The sequence below is a fragment of the Staurois parvus genome, unplaced genomic scaffold (assembly GCF_062004578.1).
Source record: "Staurois parvus isolate SC_StPar_1 unplaced genomic scaffold, SC_StPar_1.0 ptg000696l, whole genome shotgun sequence".
Classification (NCBI taxonomy): Eukaryota; Metazoa; Chordata; class Amphibia; order Anura; family Ranidae; genus Staurois; species Staurois parvus.
Genome location: NW_028318492.1, coordinates 4,414,505 through 4,432,550, shown reverse-complemented (window position 1 = coordinate 4,432,550; position 18,046 = coordinate 4,414,505).

The following is an 18,046-nucleotide window of genomic DNA, read 5'->3' as shown; positions in this document are numbered from 1 at the left end:
ATTGGTCAGCACCGTCAATCAAAAGACATTTTAGCCTATGTCATCCCTGCAAAAAAAGGATAGAAAGCTGCGGGGATTTCAGATCCCATGCCTTTCTCTACTCTCCTACAGATGAGAATCTGGAGCATTGCTGTGGCTTTCTCTCCTCTCCCACAGCTGAGAATCCAGAGCTTCATCCTCCAATGGCCAACACCAAGGTATACATCCCCACATGGCCTTCTTTCCCACTCTGTGCTCAGCATGGGATTGGTGCAGGGGGGTTTCCTGTACCACTCCTGTGTGAACTCAGGCTATAACAAACCTGGGTTCACTTAGAGCGAAACATTCATGGGGAAACCACATGTGATTTGGACAGGAATAGCATTACTGATCAAACTGCATGCTATCCCATACATTTTGTATTGACGCAAAGTATTGGTACTTGGTATTGGCAAGTACTTGACTGAAAGTATCGGTACATGTACTAGCTGATCAAAACATGGTATTGTGCACCCTTAGTATTTAGCCATTTGCCTGGTTTTCAGCTTTAATTTGTTCTGCGTACTGCTTTTAGGGAATCATATTTGTGAGAAAAATACTAATTGTAATGAGAATAACTAACATGGAGTATTTTTCAGAAACCAGTTATACACCTTGAGGCATCATTTCTGTTGACCTGTTATGTGGTCTGTTATTCAGTAGGATGATTATATCAAATTCAGTGGTTGATTCCAGTATTCTGCCATTTTATGGGATTGTATTGTCCTACCACCACTGAATAACTACTGTACATCTTACTATCCATTGCTGGTTTAAAGAAGTAGATTTTTGTATGCCAAAAAAGTACCAAAAGAAATCTATGTTAACATGGTAAAGATAGATGTATAGGGCCCAGACTTGATGTGACAGCATAACCTCTGTAGCCCTTGGAAAGGTGTTACCAAGGAAAGGTGATTTTAATCTCTCTTTATATAAGAATTCATATTGCTAAAGTGAGATTTCAAATCAAGGTAATGTGACTCATAACAAATCCATTTCAAAGCAAAGATATAAAAACTGTGAGTTACATTTGCAGGGAGATAAAAAAAAATTACATTTAAATGGCCTATAATTCAGACAGGATTCTTGGGGGCTGGCTTGCTTTAAAGAGGCATATGCAACTTCAACATGATTTTGATGATATGTTTCCCTCATGGGCCATGCACTTAACAAAATGCTGAGCAATTCTATCCATAACACATTCTGTGGTTAAATAATATAAAAACATGAACTGTGCAAAGAGGTATGATGGCTGAAGTAGCAAAGGAGTAAAGATTTTTCACTTCACGTGAATGTTCAATCATCCAGTCATGTGCGAGGCAAAATCCCTTTTTTTTCTTAAATTCCCTGCTCATGACTTGGTTTTCAACATCGATGTTAGCTTAAAGTGAACCTGTGGCCAAGCTATGCACACATATACGTTTACTTATTCTGAACAATCAGTAAAATGACAATAAAATGAGCCCTCATTCACAAGACTGACAGCATGCGGGGGGGGGGGGGCAGGAGCAGCAGGGACTGGTCTTGCACTCGGAGGATCAGCGGATTATCTAAGTATATTCTTATAAAGAATAACTGGTTCTATTCTGTTCAAGATTCGAATTTCGGAAGACAGTTATATTCTTTCTATCTTTCTATTTTATTCTATTCTAATCTATTCTGTTTTTTTCTATTCTACTGTATTCTTTTATTTTCTATTCAGTTATTTTCTATTCTATTCTATTTGCTTCTACTCAATTCTTTTCTAATCTATTCTATTCTATTTTTTTTCTATTCAACTCTTTTATTTTATATTCTCTTCTTTTCTTTTATATTCTATACTATTCATTTCTATTCTATTCTATTTTATCCTTTTCTTTGCCTTTATTTTCTTTTCAATTGTATGTTGTATTCTGTCCTGTTTTACTATATTCTGTTCAATTTTATTTTATTCTATTCTTTTTGAAATTTGAATTTTGGAAGATGTCTATATTCCTTCTATTTTATTCTAGTCAAATCTCTTCTATTCTAATTGTTTCTATTCAATTCTTTTCTATTCTGTTCTATTATATTTTTTTCTATTCTACTCTTTTATTTTATATTTTCTTCTATTATTTTATGTTCTATACTATTCTATTCTATTTTATTATTTTCTTTGCCTTTAGTTTCTATTCTATTGTATATTGTATTCTGTCCTGTTTTACTATATTCTATTTGATTTATTCTATTATATTCTTTTTGAAATTTGACTTTTGGAAGACGTCTATATTCCTTCTATTTTGTTATATTCTATTCTAGTCAAATCTGTTCTATTTTTTCTATTCTATTATTTTCTTTTATTGGCTGTTCTAGTCTATTCTGTATTATTCTATTCTTTTCTTTTTGAAATTCGAAAGACGGCTATATTCTAACACTAAAACACACCAGGGGTTATTTAATAAAGCTGTAGAATGCACAATTCGGCGCAACTCTGCATAGAAACCAGTCAGCTTTCAGGTTTTACTGCTAAAGCTTCATTGAACAAGATGAAATTAGAAACTGATTGGCTACCATGCACAGCTGCACCAGATTCTGAATGTACCAGTTTTAGTAAATTTACCCCATAGTCTTTGAAGGAAATTGGCAATAGTCAGCAATATGTTTATATTTAGAATTTGTTTTTGAATTCAGTTTACTTTTGGAATTTGATTTGAATTACAGACAAAATTCTGTTTTGTTATTTGGGATTAATTTAAATTTGTTACTATTGTATTTCGGAAAGTCGTTCCGAATCACCGTATAACAAAAATTTTGTTTGAATTTTGGTTCACGAAATGAACTACATATCTACTTTTAGCAATGTTGCCCTTTATATGTTACTTTATATGTTACTATCTCATTGTAACTGATATAGCAAAAAATGTCATTTCATTCCAGTGATCTTCACTAAGCTGCCATGCTCAGTGCATTCTTTGCATTAAAAATGCTTAATGATACTTTCTGTGGATATTTTCCAGTTATTGACACATCATACCTTTCTTAGACCTTTATGCAATTTGAATATTTTTTAAATAAGGAACTGATAAACACACACATACACACACACACACACACACACACACACATGCACACAAGCCCTTTTTAATGAATGCATCTTATGCCGTTGATTTTTTAAAATGATTTTATTAAGGGAAAATAATAACATGTAATGCAGATGGGGGATAACTGTATAGTAAATGTGATGATATTGCAGGCTGTTAAGTGTAATGAAACCCTTGGTCATACTGTATATTTTGAATATGTGGCGATTAAACATACATTACCGAGAGGTTAATATCTTTTTTTAATGCTGATACCCATGCTTATCTCTTGTGTATATATCCACTGAATAGACTTTTCCTGAATCTCTGGAGGATTTTTCATACTTCAGGAAAATAACACTACAGTTCAAAACTCTTTTGCAGATAAGCTAGGGTACTACAGCATGCAGTCAAACACCAAAGGGTTTCAATAGTTTGACACGGCTTTCAAACACTTACATTTACGTATTCTCAAGGAGACCGCGTTCTTCTTCTGTTACATTAAAAATAGAACAGATGGGAAAAAGAAGCAAGATAAGATTTTGCTGGAGCAGTCAAGTTTAATACCTCAGTACAATCAAATTATTGAAACATGCACAATTAGTTTTTGGCTGGAGCAATGTGATTGAGAAAAGGTGCTATCATTAACCTATTAAATCAGTATACAATACACCGATTTACCTTTAATAGATAATTCCTGCCAAAACTGAAAGTTCTATGGTATTATGCCCATGTTTTGTTGATTTAATGCACTGTTTGAAAGAGGAAATTCTTCTTCCATACATTTTGAACTTTTACTTCTGACCCAGTATTGATTTTCGTGTTAACTATCTCAAATGTGGCAAACACGAACATATAACTGATTTTTAAATGTCAAACATTATAATATAAAATATCAATTTACAATATCTAATGGTAATTATTATCCTGACTGTAATTGTCCTTCAGGGCATTTACACACCAATGCACTGCTGTGCCATTCATTGTGAACTGCACATCAACACACCTTCACAACAACCCAGGGGCGTATTTACCAAAAGGCAAACAAGGCATTTGCCTAGGGCAGTATTTTTCATGGAGGCAGCAGCTGCCCCCAGAAGAAGGGATGAAAGAAGGGACACTCCATGGGAACCAGGGGGAATCTGAGAAAGGCTGGTCGATGGTGTATGTAGAGCCTGACTCTTGTTCCTAGGTATGTCCAGAGCTGTGGTGAAGATGAGTGTCTTTCTCTGTGGGGGGGGGGGGGGGGTAGTGGAAGGCTTTCCCGGGTGGGGGGCAGGTTGGTTTTTGTGTTGCCTAGGGCAGCACAAAATCTAAATACACCACTGCAACAACCTGTGTTGCATTGGTAACACACCACCATTCACTGTGGGGCATTATTCTAGCAAAAATGCAGCATGTCAGATTTTTAATCTTTTGGAGTGTATTAGGCATCCCATTCAAATGCAATGCAACACATGTGCACATGCATTAAACACACTGCAACGGATCTGACTGGTGTGAATGGGCCATTATTCAAGATAATATTTTTACAGAGTATTTGCCAAGGTAATATTTTAATCAGATAAATAAATCTAAGACCTAATGCCAGATATTTTCTTAATATTAAGTGGGGGAAAGTTACATTTTTTTACAGGTTTTTATTTATGTCTGTGACTACAGTAGGAAGCTTTATAGTTATTTCCTGTCTCTGTATTGCCTGTGCAAAAAATGGAGGGGGGTTTCCAGTAGTTGCCAAAACAGGACTACACAGAGAACAAGTTCTAACCCTTGCTAGCTTTACAAAAAAAATGCAATTTCTTTTCTACATTCACATTAGGGGAATTTTCCATTACTTCTTGTCTGGACAGGAAAAGAGGGAAAATCTACTCAAAAGGAACGCAGATGGCAATAAAAAAAACAACAACAAAGGCTCTAACCCTAACCTGTTCAAAATGTAATGGAACATTGGGCTTTATGTAGTAATCGCTAGTATTTTTCATCTGTAGAAATATAAATAATTTTGCAATTTGTATTGTTAGTTACATTGCGCCATATCTATTTTCATGTATTTTCCTGAATAAGCCTGCAGTGGAAGCATTCAAAACATACAAATAAAAATATATTATTTTTATTATGAATTCTATATGAATATAATGCATATATGTTTTATTTTTAAGACTGAGGAAGGTTGTCTATTTGGGTCAGTATTATTGAGGGATTGACTCTCTCTCTCTCTCTCTCTCTCTCTCTCTCTCTCTCTCTCTCTCTCTCAAAAAATTAAAGAAACACTTAATCAGAGTATAGCATCAAGTCAATTAAACTCCTGGGATATTGATCTGGTCAGTTAAGTAGCAGAGGGGGTTGTTAATCAGTTTTAGCTGCTTTGGTGTTAATGAAATTAACAACAGGTGCACTAGATGGGCAACAATGAGACTACCCCCAAAGCAGGAATAGTTTTACAGGTGGAGGCCACTGACCTTTTTTTCCGTACTCATCTTTTATGACTGTTTTTTAATTTGGCTAGAGTCAGTGTCACTACTGGTAGCATGAGGCAATACCAGGACCCTACAGAGGTTGCACTGGCAGTCCAACATCTCCAGGATGGCACATAAATACAGGCAGTTACTCTAGGAGAACTGAACAGGGACTTAGAAGGTCCTTAGCCCTCAGCAGGAGCAGTATCTGTTCCTTTGTGCAAGGAGGAACAGGATGAGCACTGCCAGAGCCCTAAAAATTACCTCCAGCAGGTCACTAATGTGAATGTCTATGACCAGACAATTAGAAACAGACTTCGTGAGGGTGACCTGTGGCCCCCTGCATCCTCTAGTGGGGCTGGGCTCACTGCCCTGCATCATAGAGCTGGCATTTGCCATTGAACACCAGAATACTGCCCTGCATCATAGAGCTGGCATTTGCCATTGAACACCAGAATTGGCAGGTCCGCCACTGGCACCCTGTGCTTTTCACAGATGAGAGCAGGTTCACCCTGAGCACATGTGACAGACATGAAAGGGTCTGGAGAAGCCGAGGAAAATGATATGCTGCCATAATTCAGCATGACCGTTCTGGTGGTGGGTCAGTGATGGTCTGGGGAGGCATATCCTGAGCACATGTGACAGATGTAAAAGGGTCTGGAGAAGACGTGGAGAATGTTATGCTGCCTGTAACATTGTTCAGCATGACCATTTTTGTGGTGGGTCAGGGAGGGTCTGGGGAGGCATATTAATTGAGAGATGCACAGACCTGTAAAGGCTAGACAATAGCACCTTGACTATCATTAGGTATCGGGATGAAATCCTTGGACCCATTGTCAGACCCTACGCTGGAGCAGTGTGTCCTGGGTTCCTCCTGGTGCACGACAATGCCCAGACTCATGTGGCGAGAGTATGCAGGTAGTTCCTGGAAGTTGAAGGAATTGATACCATTGAATGACCCCCACGCTCACCTGACCTAAATCCAATAGAACACCTCTGGGATATCATATTTTGGTCCATCCCAAGCTGCCAAGTTGCACCTCAGACTGTCCAGGAGCTCAGTGATGCCCTGGTCCAGATTTGGGAGGAAATACTCCAGGACACCATCCATCGTCTCATTAGGAGCATGCCCCGATGTTGTCAGGCATGCATACAATCACATGGGGGCCAGGGGCATATCTGCCATGAAGCAAACCAGGCACTTACCTTGGGTGGCACTTTTCAGGGGGGTGGCATATCCCCCAGGGCATATCCCTCTCTCTCTCTCTCTCTCTCAAAAAATTAAAGAAACACTTAATCAGAGTATAGCATCAAGTCAATTAAACTCCTGGGATATTGATCTGGTCAGTTAAGTAGCAGAGGGGGTTGTTAATCAGTTTTAGCTGCTTTGGTGTTAATGAAATTAACAACAGGTGCACTAGATGGGCAACAATGAGACTACCCCCAAAGCAGGAATAGTTTTACAGGTGGAGGCCACTGACCTTTTTTTCCGTACTCATCTTTTATGACTGTTTTTTAATTTGGCTAGAGTCAGTGTCACTACTGGTAGCATGAGGCAATACCAGGACCCTACAGAGGTTGCACTGGCAGTCCAACATCTCCAGGATGGCACATAAATACAGGCAGTTACTCTAGGAGAACTGAACAGGGACTTAGAAGGTCCTTAGCCCTCAGCAGGAGCAGTATCTGTTCCTTTGTGCAAGGAGGAACAGGATGAGCACTGCCAGAGCCCTAAAAATTACCTCCAGCAGGTCACTAATGTGAATGTCTATGACCAGACAATTAGAAACAGACTTCGTGAGGGTGACCTGTGGCCCCCTGCATCCTCTAGTGGGGCTGGGCTCACTGCCCTGCATCATAGAGCTGGCATTTGCCATTGAACACCAGAATACTGCCCTGCATCATAGAGCTGGCATTTGCCATTGAACACCAGAATTGGCAGGTCCGCCACTGGCACCCTGTGCTTTTCACAGATGAGAGCAGGTTCACCCTGAGCACATGTGACAGACATGAAAGGGTCTGGAGAAGCCGAGGAAAATGATATGCTGCCATAATTCAGCATGACCGTTCTGGTGGTGGGTCAGTGATGGTCTGGGGAGGCATATCCTGAGCACATGTGACAGATGTAAAAGGGTCTGGAGAAGACGTGGAGAATGTTATGCTGCCTGTAACATTGTTCAGCATGACCATTTTTGTGGTGGGTCAGGGAGGGTCTGGGGAGGCATATTAATTGAGAGATGCACAGACCTGTAAAGGCTAGACAATAGCACCTTGACTATCATTAGGTATCGGGATGAAATCCTTGGACCCATTGTCAGACCCTACGCTGGAGCAGTGTGTCCTGGGTTCCTCCTGGTGCACGACAATGCCCAGACTCATGTGGCGAGAGTATGCAGGTAGTTCCTGGAAGTTGAAGGAATTGATACCATTGAATGACCCCCACGCTCACCTGACCTAAATCCAATAGAACACCTCTGGGATATCATATTTTGGTCCATCCCAAGCTGCCAAGTTGCACCTCAGACTGTCCAGGAGCTCAGTGATGCCCTGGTCCAGATTTGGGAGGAAATACTCCAGGACACCATCCATCGTCTCATTAGGAGCATGCCCCGATGTTGTCAGGCATGCATACAATCACATGGGGGCCAGGGGCATATCTGCCATGAAGCAAACCAGGCACTTACCTTGGGTGGCACTTTTCAGGGGGGTGGCATATCCCCCAGGGCATATCCCTCTCTCTCTCTCTCTCTCTCAAAAAATTAAAGAAACACTTAATCAGAGTATAGCATCAAGTCAATTAAACTCCTGGGATATTGATCTGGTCAGTTAAGTAGCAGAGGGGGTTGTTAATCAGTTTTAGCTGCTTTGGTGTTAATGAAATTAACAACAGGTGCACTAGATGGGCAACAATGAGACTACCCCCAAAGCAGGAATAGTTTTACAGGTGGAGGCCACTGACCTTTTTTTCCGTACTCATCTTTTATGACTGTTTTTTAATTTGGCTAGAGTCAGTGTCACTACTGGTAGCATGAGGCAATACCAGGACCCTACAGAGGTTGCACTGGCAGTCCAACATCTCCAGGATGGCACATAAATACAGGCAGTTACTCTAGGAGAACTGAACAGGGACTTAGAAGGTCCTTAGCCCTCAGCAGGAGCAGTATCTGTTCCTTTGTGCAAGGAGGAACAGGATGAGCACTGCCAGAGCCCTAAAAATTACCTCCAGCAGGTCACTAATGTGAATGTCTATGACCAGACAATTAGAAACAGACTTCGTGAGGGTGACCTGTGGCCCCCTGCATCCTCTAGTGGGGCTGGGCTCACTGCCCTGCATCATAGAGCTGGCATTTGCCATTGAACACCAGAATACTGCCCTGCATCATAGAGCTGGCATTTGCCATTGAACACCAGAATTGGCAGGTCCGCCACTGGCACCCTGTGCTTTTCACAGATGAGAGCAGGTTCACCCTGAGCACATGTGACAGACATGAAAGGGTCTGGAGAAGCCGAGGAAAATGATATGCTGCCATAATTCAGCATGACCGTTCTGGTGGTGGGTCAGTGATGGTCTGGGGAGGCATATCCTGAGCACATGTGACAGATGTAAAAGGGTCTGGAGAAGACGTGGAGAATGTTATGCTGCCTGTAACATTGTTCAGCATGACCATTTTTGTGGTGGGTCAGGGAGGGTCTGGGGAGGCATATTAATTGAGAGATGCACAGACCTGTAAAGGCTAGACAATAGCACCTTGACTATCATTAGGTATCGGGATGAAATCCTTGGACCCATTGTCAGACCCTACGCTGGAGCAGTGTGTCCTGGGTTCCTCCTGGTGCACGACAATGCCCAGACTCATGTGGCGAGAGTATGCAGGTAGTTCCTGGAAGTTGAAGGAATTGATACCATTGAATGACCCCCACGCTCACCTGACCTAAATCCAATAGAACACCTCTGGGATATCATATTTTGGTCCATCCCAAGCTGCCAAGTTGCACCTCAGACTGTCCAGGAGCTCAGTGATGCCCTGGTCCAGATTTGGGAGGAAATACTCCAGGACACCATCCATCGTCTCATTAGGAGCATGCCCCGATGTTGTCAGGCATGCATACAATCACATGGGGGCCAGGGGCATATCTGCCATGAAGCAAACCAGGCACTTACCTTGGGTGGCACTTTTCAGGGGGGTGGCATATCCCCCAGGCAGAAAGAGCCAGTTCCATCTACGAAGGGCTGTGCTCGGGCGCGAGGGTGGGCTCGTGTGTGCTCAGGCAGAGGGATGGGCTTGGCTGTGTTCGGGCAGGGGGAGCAAGCTCGTGTGTGCTCGGGCAGAGGGATGGGCACGGCTATGTTCGGCGGGGGAGTGGGCTTGTGTGTGCTCGGGGGGGTGGGCTTGGCTGTGATTGGGAAGGGGGGTGGGCTCCTGTGTGCTCGGACAGGGGTGGCTAAGCTATGTTCGGGCGGGGGGGCAGCAGGGCAGCACAAAACCAAAATACACCCTTGGTGGGGGCCATACAAACTACTGCAATTAAATTTCAGCAAAATGGACTAGCCTGCTGAATAATATTTTCACTTTGATTTTCGGGGTGTCTTTGAATTTAGTCCCCTGTAGGTTAATAATTTTCATTTTCATCAAACAATAGGGCATCCTTACATTCCTAACACATTACCCAGTCCAAATCAGTATAGATATCCAGCATGATATTTTTTCCCATTGAGACATTGATAGCTGATGTATTTTCAAAGTGTTCCTTTAATTTTTTGAGCAGTGTATAAATATATATATATATATATATATATATATATATATATATATATTCATAGATAACTGGTGATCTACCATTATGCTGCCATGTTTGCTTTTATTGTGTCATTGGGTACCAACCATTCACTTTCTGATTAAGGATAGAGATTTTCTGCCATCTACAGCAGCCAGTTAGCAGGGGAAGAAAAAGTAAGTAGGCACTTCCTCATATTAAAAGCCTCAGTGCACAAGAGCGGAGTTCTATTTCTTGTACTGTGGACTGGGGATGACAGGAAAGAACTGGGGGAAACAGTACTGGCTGCTGTTAGAAAGACAGTTACAGTATATTTAGACAGTATATTTGCTGTGTGTTTCCCAGGTCAGTAGCAGCTTACATAATGAAGTGCATTTACCCCACATATGTGGGTAGTCAACAACTGGGAATGTGAAGAACTGGGCAACCCAATCTGTCCAAGTAAAACCAAATTAGGAATGAATTCTTAAGACCTAAGAACTAACAGAGACTAGCACATGCCAGTGGCAGAACTACCAGAGTCGCCCGGGCCCTGGTGTACTGCCACTGTTGAGGGGTTATAACTCCCTAGTGGGGTTGCTGACTGCAGTGTTCTGAGCTGAGAGTGTCTCTCTCACACAACCCAGAGCCAGCACTATCAGTTCCCCTCCTGCATGGAGGGAAAGAGAGCTGGATCTGCTCCTTCTCCCCTGCCCCTCTCTTCCTGTGTCTGCTCTGCCCACACTCCAATCTCTGGCAGTGCTGTGCTTTAGAAAAGGGGATGTGTGGGTGTGAAATTTGAAGCCCATCAAGGTGTTGATTACTGATGCCTGAGCCTCCATCCTGAGGTGCGTGAGTTCACCATCCATCCACTGTAAGTGAAGTATCCCCCCTCTCTCCCTACTCTCTCCTGCTTTAGAGAGAGTACACTAATGTAAGGTGGACTCAGATATAAGGGGTGCTCTGTGGACTCTTATGTAAGTGGGACTTTGGTGAGCAGAGACCCCCTTACATCAGGTTCCTCCACCGGAGTCCACAGCATTCCCCCTTACATCAGAGCCTCCCTTAAATAAAGGTTCCCAGAGCACCCCTTGCTTCAGAGTTTTACATTAGATTCCACAGAGCTCCCCCTTACAGTGTAAGTGGAAATTTCTCAGACTCAGATTTAAGGGGGGACTCTGTGGGCTCTAATGTAAGGGGGGGCTCTGTGTACCCTGTTGTAAGGGGGGGGGGGCTCTGCAAACTTTGATGTAAGGGGGCCTCTGCAAACTCTGGTTTATGGGAGAACACTACAGACTCTGGTGTAAGGGGGCTCTGAGAAACCCTGATTAAAGCGGAATACTGGGAACTCTGTTGTAAGTGAAGGCCCTGGTTACCTGAGACCCCCTTTTTTCAGAGTTCCCCTTTATACTAGAATCTGCAGCTTTCCCCCCTTACATCAGAGTTCCTTCTGTACATCAGAGTTCTCAGTGTCCCCTCTTAAATCAGAGTCCTCACAGTTCTCCTTTGTATCAAAGTCTGCAGAGTCCTCCCTTACAGTATAAGGGAACTCTACAAGTTCATCTGTAAAGGTAAATATGTGGATTCAGATGTAAGGAGAAAGTCTGCATATTCAGATGTAAAGGGGAACTCTGAGAATTAAGATGTACTGTTAAAGGGGAACTCTGCAGATTCAGATGTAAAGGAGAAACTCTGCAGATTCAGATGTAAATGGGAACTCTGTGGACTCCGATATAAGGAGGGACTTCTGTGCAAAAATATTTGCCATGCGCTGCTAAAGTGTCCGAGTTTGGCTTGAGGAAAAGGTGGCAACCCTACTCAAGATGGCAGGAAGTGGGCCCGCTGCAGAACATGTAAAAAGGTTTCACTGTGGGAACTTATTAAAGGACCCCACGATGGGAGTAAAGGGTCTTGGGATCAATGGGAAGGACCCCTGAATTGGAGGGAAGGAGGGGTCAGGGGGGCCCTTTATGGTATCTTGCACCAGGACCTTGAAGATTTTAGTTACGCCTGTGGCACATTATTCCTCCTAAACTCTGTCCAGAAATTGTAACGGACTGCCTGACAGCACCTCTATCAATCCCCTGGCAGAGCCTCCCCAGAGTGCGGAGTCTAAGCACCAGAGCACTTGTTCACCAGGGCCCCTGATGGTGGGGATGGACTTGGAGCACTCCAGTACCAGGTCGCAGCTGCTAGGTATCTCCAACAGGGGTAGAGGAGTCTGACAGGAGCCCCAGGGGGCTAAGAGTCTGATGTGAAGGAGCCTAGTGATCCCTGCGGGATGGATGAGCTAAATCAGAGTCATACAGGCCGGGTCGGTAACTAGCGGGTCGGTGAGGTACAAAACGGTAGGCAAAGGATAGTCGGGTCACACGCAGGGTCAATACCAAAAGATCAGATTTAAAGGGGAACATCCAGGAGCAGAGTCAGGCAGGCCAAGGGTCAGGACAGGAGAAGGCAGCAAGGTCAAACAATCCAGATCAAGATTTTTTTTTTTTTTTTTTCTTTCCCATCAGACTGAATCACAACTACTCAGCAGTAACTGTCAAAAATAAGAACTTAACTGAGCTGTGTTCCTTGCATCATCTAGGACAGTAAAAGGCAAATACAAAAGCTAAAAGACCCCAATTTCTCAGGGAGGCTCCCGCCTCCCCTCCCACCACCTCCTATACCTCCATAACGCATTCGCACCATCCTCTCCCATCCGCTTTCTTTCCACCACTAGCATAAAGTACAATTTAGCAAAACACCAGTCAACACAATCACTTTCCGACAGATCCAACTTCCCCTTTTGCAAAGCACACCGGGCCTCCCACATCACCTCTCTAAAAATAGCCGAAAACACATACGCCCGCCTTTATACCACCTTCCCTCCTTCCACTAGTTCAAACACTCCAGCTTCAAAAGTAATATTCTGAACACCCACCACCTTATGCACAAATCCACCCAACCTCCTCCACACTTCCTTTGCAAAGCCACAATCCCAAAAAACGTGCCTGACATTCTCAACTCCCCCACAACCTTCTCTTGGACACCTCTCACTCCTCACCAAATCTCTCCCTTTCAGGAAATCCATTGTAAGCAAGACATTATGCAACGACATCCATACAACTTCCTTCTGTTTATTTGTCACCCCTACCATTCCCATATTCCTCCAGCAATCTTCCGTCTGTTTCGAGCCCAAGCCCCTGATGTTAGTTAATAGCTCTGCCCTCCTCAACCATCTCCAAAGACTCTCTTTCTTCCCCGCCTCCTGCCCCAACTCACCCAGAGAGTGGTCCCTAAAAAACTTCCCCATGCCAAGATAATATGCAGGGGACACTAGGGACATGGGCCGCGTAAGGTCCTTCTCACACCACCCCCATCTCAACAGAGCCATCCTATCAAAAACCTCATTAAGGCAGCTACAGCACCACCCGTGTCAAAGGCCTTCCAATGCACCAACCACCACTGTATCTCCAGGAACCGGGCAATATTGGGAAAGTCATAACCTCCCAAAGACACAGCCTTCATCACCACCTCCCTAGCCACTCTCTCCATTTTGGACCCCCAAAAGAACTGGAATAACATCCGGGTCACAGTTTGACACATCCTCTTATTAAATGGAAAGATCACCCCAAAGTATAACAACACAGGGAGAACTACCGCTTTAACAATAAGAGTCTTTCCAGATAAGGACAGCCTCCTCATATTCCACAGCCCCAGCTTCTTGACCACCTTCCCTATACTCCTCTCAGCATTCACCTGATTCATTAAATTCCTCTCAAAATGGACTCCCAGGACATCCAACTCCTCCACCTTCTCCAAACTACTCCGGGACACATCACAGGATCCGCTAAGAACACAAACCTTGCTCTTACTCCAATTAATCCTCAAACCAGACATTCCACCAAAAATTTTAAGCTGCAATTCAACCCTTCCCAGATCTCTAGCGGACCCACACAAGAGCGTGATATCATCCATATAGCAGAGAGCCTTGGAGCATTCATTCCCACAGCCCGGTACAAACATCCCTTGAAAGACCTTGTCCTTCTGCAGGTGCCTCAGCAACGGCTCCATGACACAAATGAAGGCGATCGGCGACAGGGGGTACCCCTGGCGCACCCCGGACCTCACCTCCACCGCCCCCGTCAAAGTGCCATTTACCAGGATCCTACTCTGCACACCCTGGTACAGACCCTCCACCATAGCCACAAAACCTCCAGGCAAGCCCATCCGCCTCAATACAGCAAATAAATACCTGTGAGACACCCGATCGTACACCTTCTCTAAATCTATGCCAGCCACCGCCAAAGGGGTGTTATTGCTCTGAGCGTAATATATCAGATCCCTCAAGAGCATCAGGTTATCAGAGATTCGCCTGCCAGGCACTGCACACACCTGCCATTTTCCAATTACTCCAGAAATAATACCACTCAGTCTATTGGCCAAAAGTTTTGCCAAGATCTTATAATCACAGTTGAGGAACGTGATTGGCCTCCAATTCTTAACCTCCCTTTGATCCCCTTTCTTGTATAACAATGTAATTATACCCTCCCTCATTGATCTGGACACCACCTTCCTCTCAAAACATATTTTCATCACTTCCACCACATACTTTCCCACCACTGGCCAGAATTTCACGTAGAACTCTATGGGCAATCCATCCTCCCCTGGGGTCTTGTTCCTGCTCATACTCCTCACAACACCCTCCACTTCTACCTCCGTCACAGGATCCAACAGAGTTTCAGCTTCCTCATCACCCAGATTTCCTTCCACCACAGCACAGTAATTTTCAATCTCCTCCTCCTTACCACCTCCACTCCCATCATACAATCTATCATAGAACGCCTTGACCGCCTCCTCCATCCTTGCCCCATACATCTCCTCGCCTCCTTCCAGTACAGTCTGAAAAACCCTCTTTGGGCCAAAGGTCTTCTTAAAAAAGAATCTGGAGCATTGTTCGTCCTCTTCCATCACCTGGATCTTAGCCCGGAAGACAATCTCCCTGCCCCGCTTCTCCAGAAAAACCTTCCTCTCCTCCCGAACCTCCTTTATCTCCTTTTCCACCTCCACTCCCATCTTTTTACACTGCAGCAAAAAATGCAGCCTGTCTATCAAGTTCCGACTCTCCTCCCGCTTCTTCCGTGCCTTCTCACTCCCCAATTTCTTAAAAAAACCTCCAATCCGTCTCTTTGCCCAATCCCACCACTCCAAAGCATCCTCAAAAAACCGCTTCCTGAAGGTGAGTCCCTCAAAGAAGGACACAAAGGCTTCAAACACACCCTCCTCCTCCAAACAAGCCCAGTTCAACTTCCACAGCCCCCTTCCAAACTGCACCCCTGCTTCCAAATCAAAAGAAGCAGTAATCAGGCAGTGATCAGAAAACAGAGTAGGCTCCACACGGTACCCCTTAATCTTAACAAAATGTGAGACAAAAATAAAATCTATCCGGGACCTAACTGATCCCTTATCTGAAAAAAAGGTAGAGGAAGGCTTCCCCTTTTCCACCTGCATCCCCACATCTTTCAAATGAAAGTCCCCCACCATCTCATTTAGCACCTTAGAGGACACATCAATTCTCCCTCCCTCTCCAGTCACCCCCTCTCTCTCTGCACTCGTCCTCACACAGTTAAGGTCTCCAACAAGCATTGTTGGGACTCTTCCAGGCAGCCACAATTTCACGGTATTCAGGAAATCACACCGCTCTCTCCTATCAGCCGGGGCGTAGCAGTTCAACACACGAAACCTCTTCCCCAGAAATTCCAACATCACCACCTGCAGTCTACCGGGCACCACCACCTCATGGGACACACACTGCACAGCAGCATTCTTAATTAGAACCCCCACACCTTCACTCCATACCCCACACATAGGAGCCCAGAAGGATGCCCCCTGCTTCCACTCCGCTTCAAGACCTCTCCCCATTCCACATTCCTGCAGACAAATCACATCTGCCTTCACATTACTTAACTCCTCCAAGATCACCGCCCTCCTCTCCCTAGAAACGACACTCCTTACATTGATGGAGCTAATGGTCAGCGCCATCATAATGAAATAAATGAGCCCACAGACAGCCATCATACAGAATATTAATGGTCCATCTGTGACCCATCCATACTCAAACTCAAGCCACTCCCATGACTCTTCTGACGTCTCCTTGGCACAGGAGAGCTGGCAGACTCCGCCTCGGAATCCCCATCAAATGGTGTGGGAGTGCTGCTACCACCGCCCGCCTCCTGCACCTCCACCCGCGCTCTTTTACTGGCCGACAGAGCCTCCGCCCCCGGCACATACACCACCAGCCGCTGCCCACATTCCAGGCTAGCTTCGCTGTCAACGTCCTCAAATTCCTCCCCCTCGTCACTCGAGGACAGACCACCCATCAGCACCTCCAACACTCCAGGACCGGAGGCACTGGTTAACATGAAGTCCTTCTCCCGCTGCAGATCCTCCTCTCCTGGCAGAGACAACAGTAGACGCCGCTCCTCCTCCTCTCCACCGAAGACTCTAGGCACGCCCCCTTCCACTCCGGTGCCGGCCTCCCCCGCCTCGGGCACAGCGTTCCCGGAGCCGGCGTTCCCGCTCACCCCCGCACACCCGGTGGCTACACCGGAACCCCCGGCTCCGTTCACTTCCGCTGCAACCTCGGCGGGCGCAGTGTCATCAGCCAAAAAGACAGGGGGCTGGACAGGCGGATCCCTACCAACGGGTCCCGCACCATCCTTCACCTCCCATGCCTTCCTCCCCGGCCTCGACTGCCCTTTAGCTCCCACCTTCTCCTGTTGTCCAGTAAGTCTCTTCTCCACCGCAGCCCATCTCTTCGCTGCAAAGTATTCCTCACACTGTTTAGCCAAATGGCCTGTTTTTTTACAAATGTCACAGAGCTTCCTATCTCTGCACTCTCCCGAGGGATGACCCTCTTTCTTGCAAAATCTGCACTTAGGTCTCAGTTCACAGTCTCCACTTGTATGGCCATACACAAGACATTTCCTGCAGTAACTAGGCTGCCCTGGGTAAAAGAGAAAGCCCCTCTTACCTCCAATGGTAAAGACTGCAGGGGGCCTCTGCACCCCTCCTACACAGTCAGGATCCATTTTAAACCTTCCCATGAAACGATACTTTCCAGACCAAATCCCATGTCTGTTCAGGACTCTTTCTCCCCCTCTCAACTCATCACAGTAGGTGTGCAAGAATGCCCACACCAGATGTAAGTCCGCAAAGGGGTTGTACATATGCACAGTTATTACCTTTTCTTCTTGCATGAACAGTGGTGTTACCTCAAACTTTCCCATGACAGCAGAATCCAGAGCTCCTCTGGCCTTCTCGTACGCATTCCAACACACCTCGGTAGATATAAAAGTAATGTCGTAAATTCTCTGCTGCGGAAAATCCTGCAAACACATAATATCCCTTACCGCCAAGCCTAGGGAATCCAGCAACAAATCCACCACGACCATCCTTAAATCCACGACATCCTTAAATTCCGGCTTCACCGTAAAGCGCAGTGAATCTCTCATTCCACGAGTCCCCATGTTCGACACCCAATCGTGTCTCGCCTCCAGATAGAATAACACCCGGAGGGTGCCCCTAAAAAAAGGGAACCCCCCGGCAGCTCTCCCAGCAATAGACCAAACCACCAAACACAGGTAACAGCATACAAAGACCATTCGGCAACAAGTGTTTGTGCAGAGCTGGTTTAAATAGCCCGCCCTGCACCTGACGGGCGCAGCCTAGGTCCTAGTGCCTGCCTAGTACTGTCAAGACGACGGGTGCACCTGGGTCCTAGTGCCCTGCCAC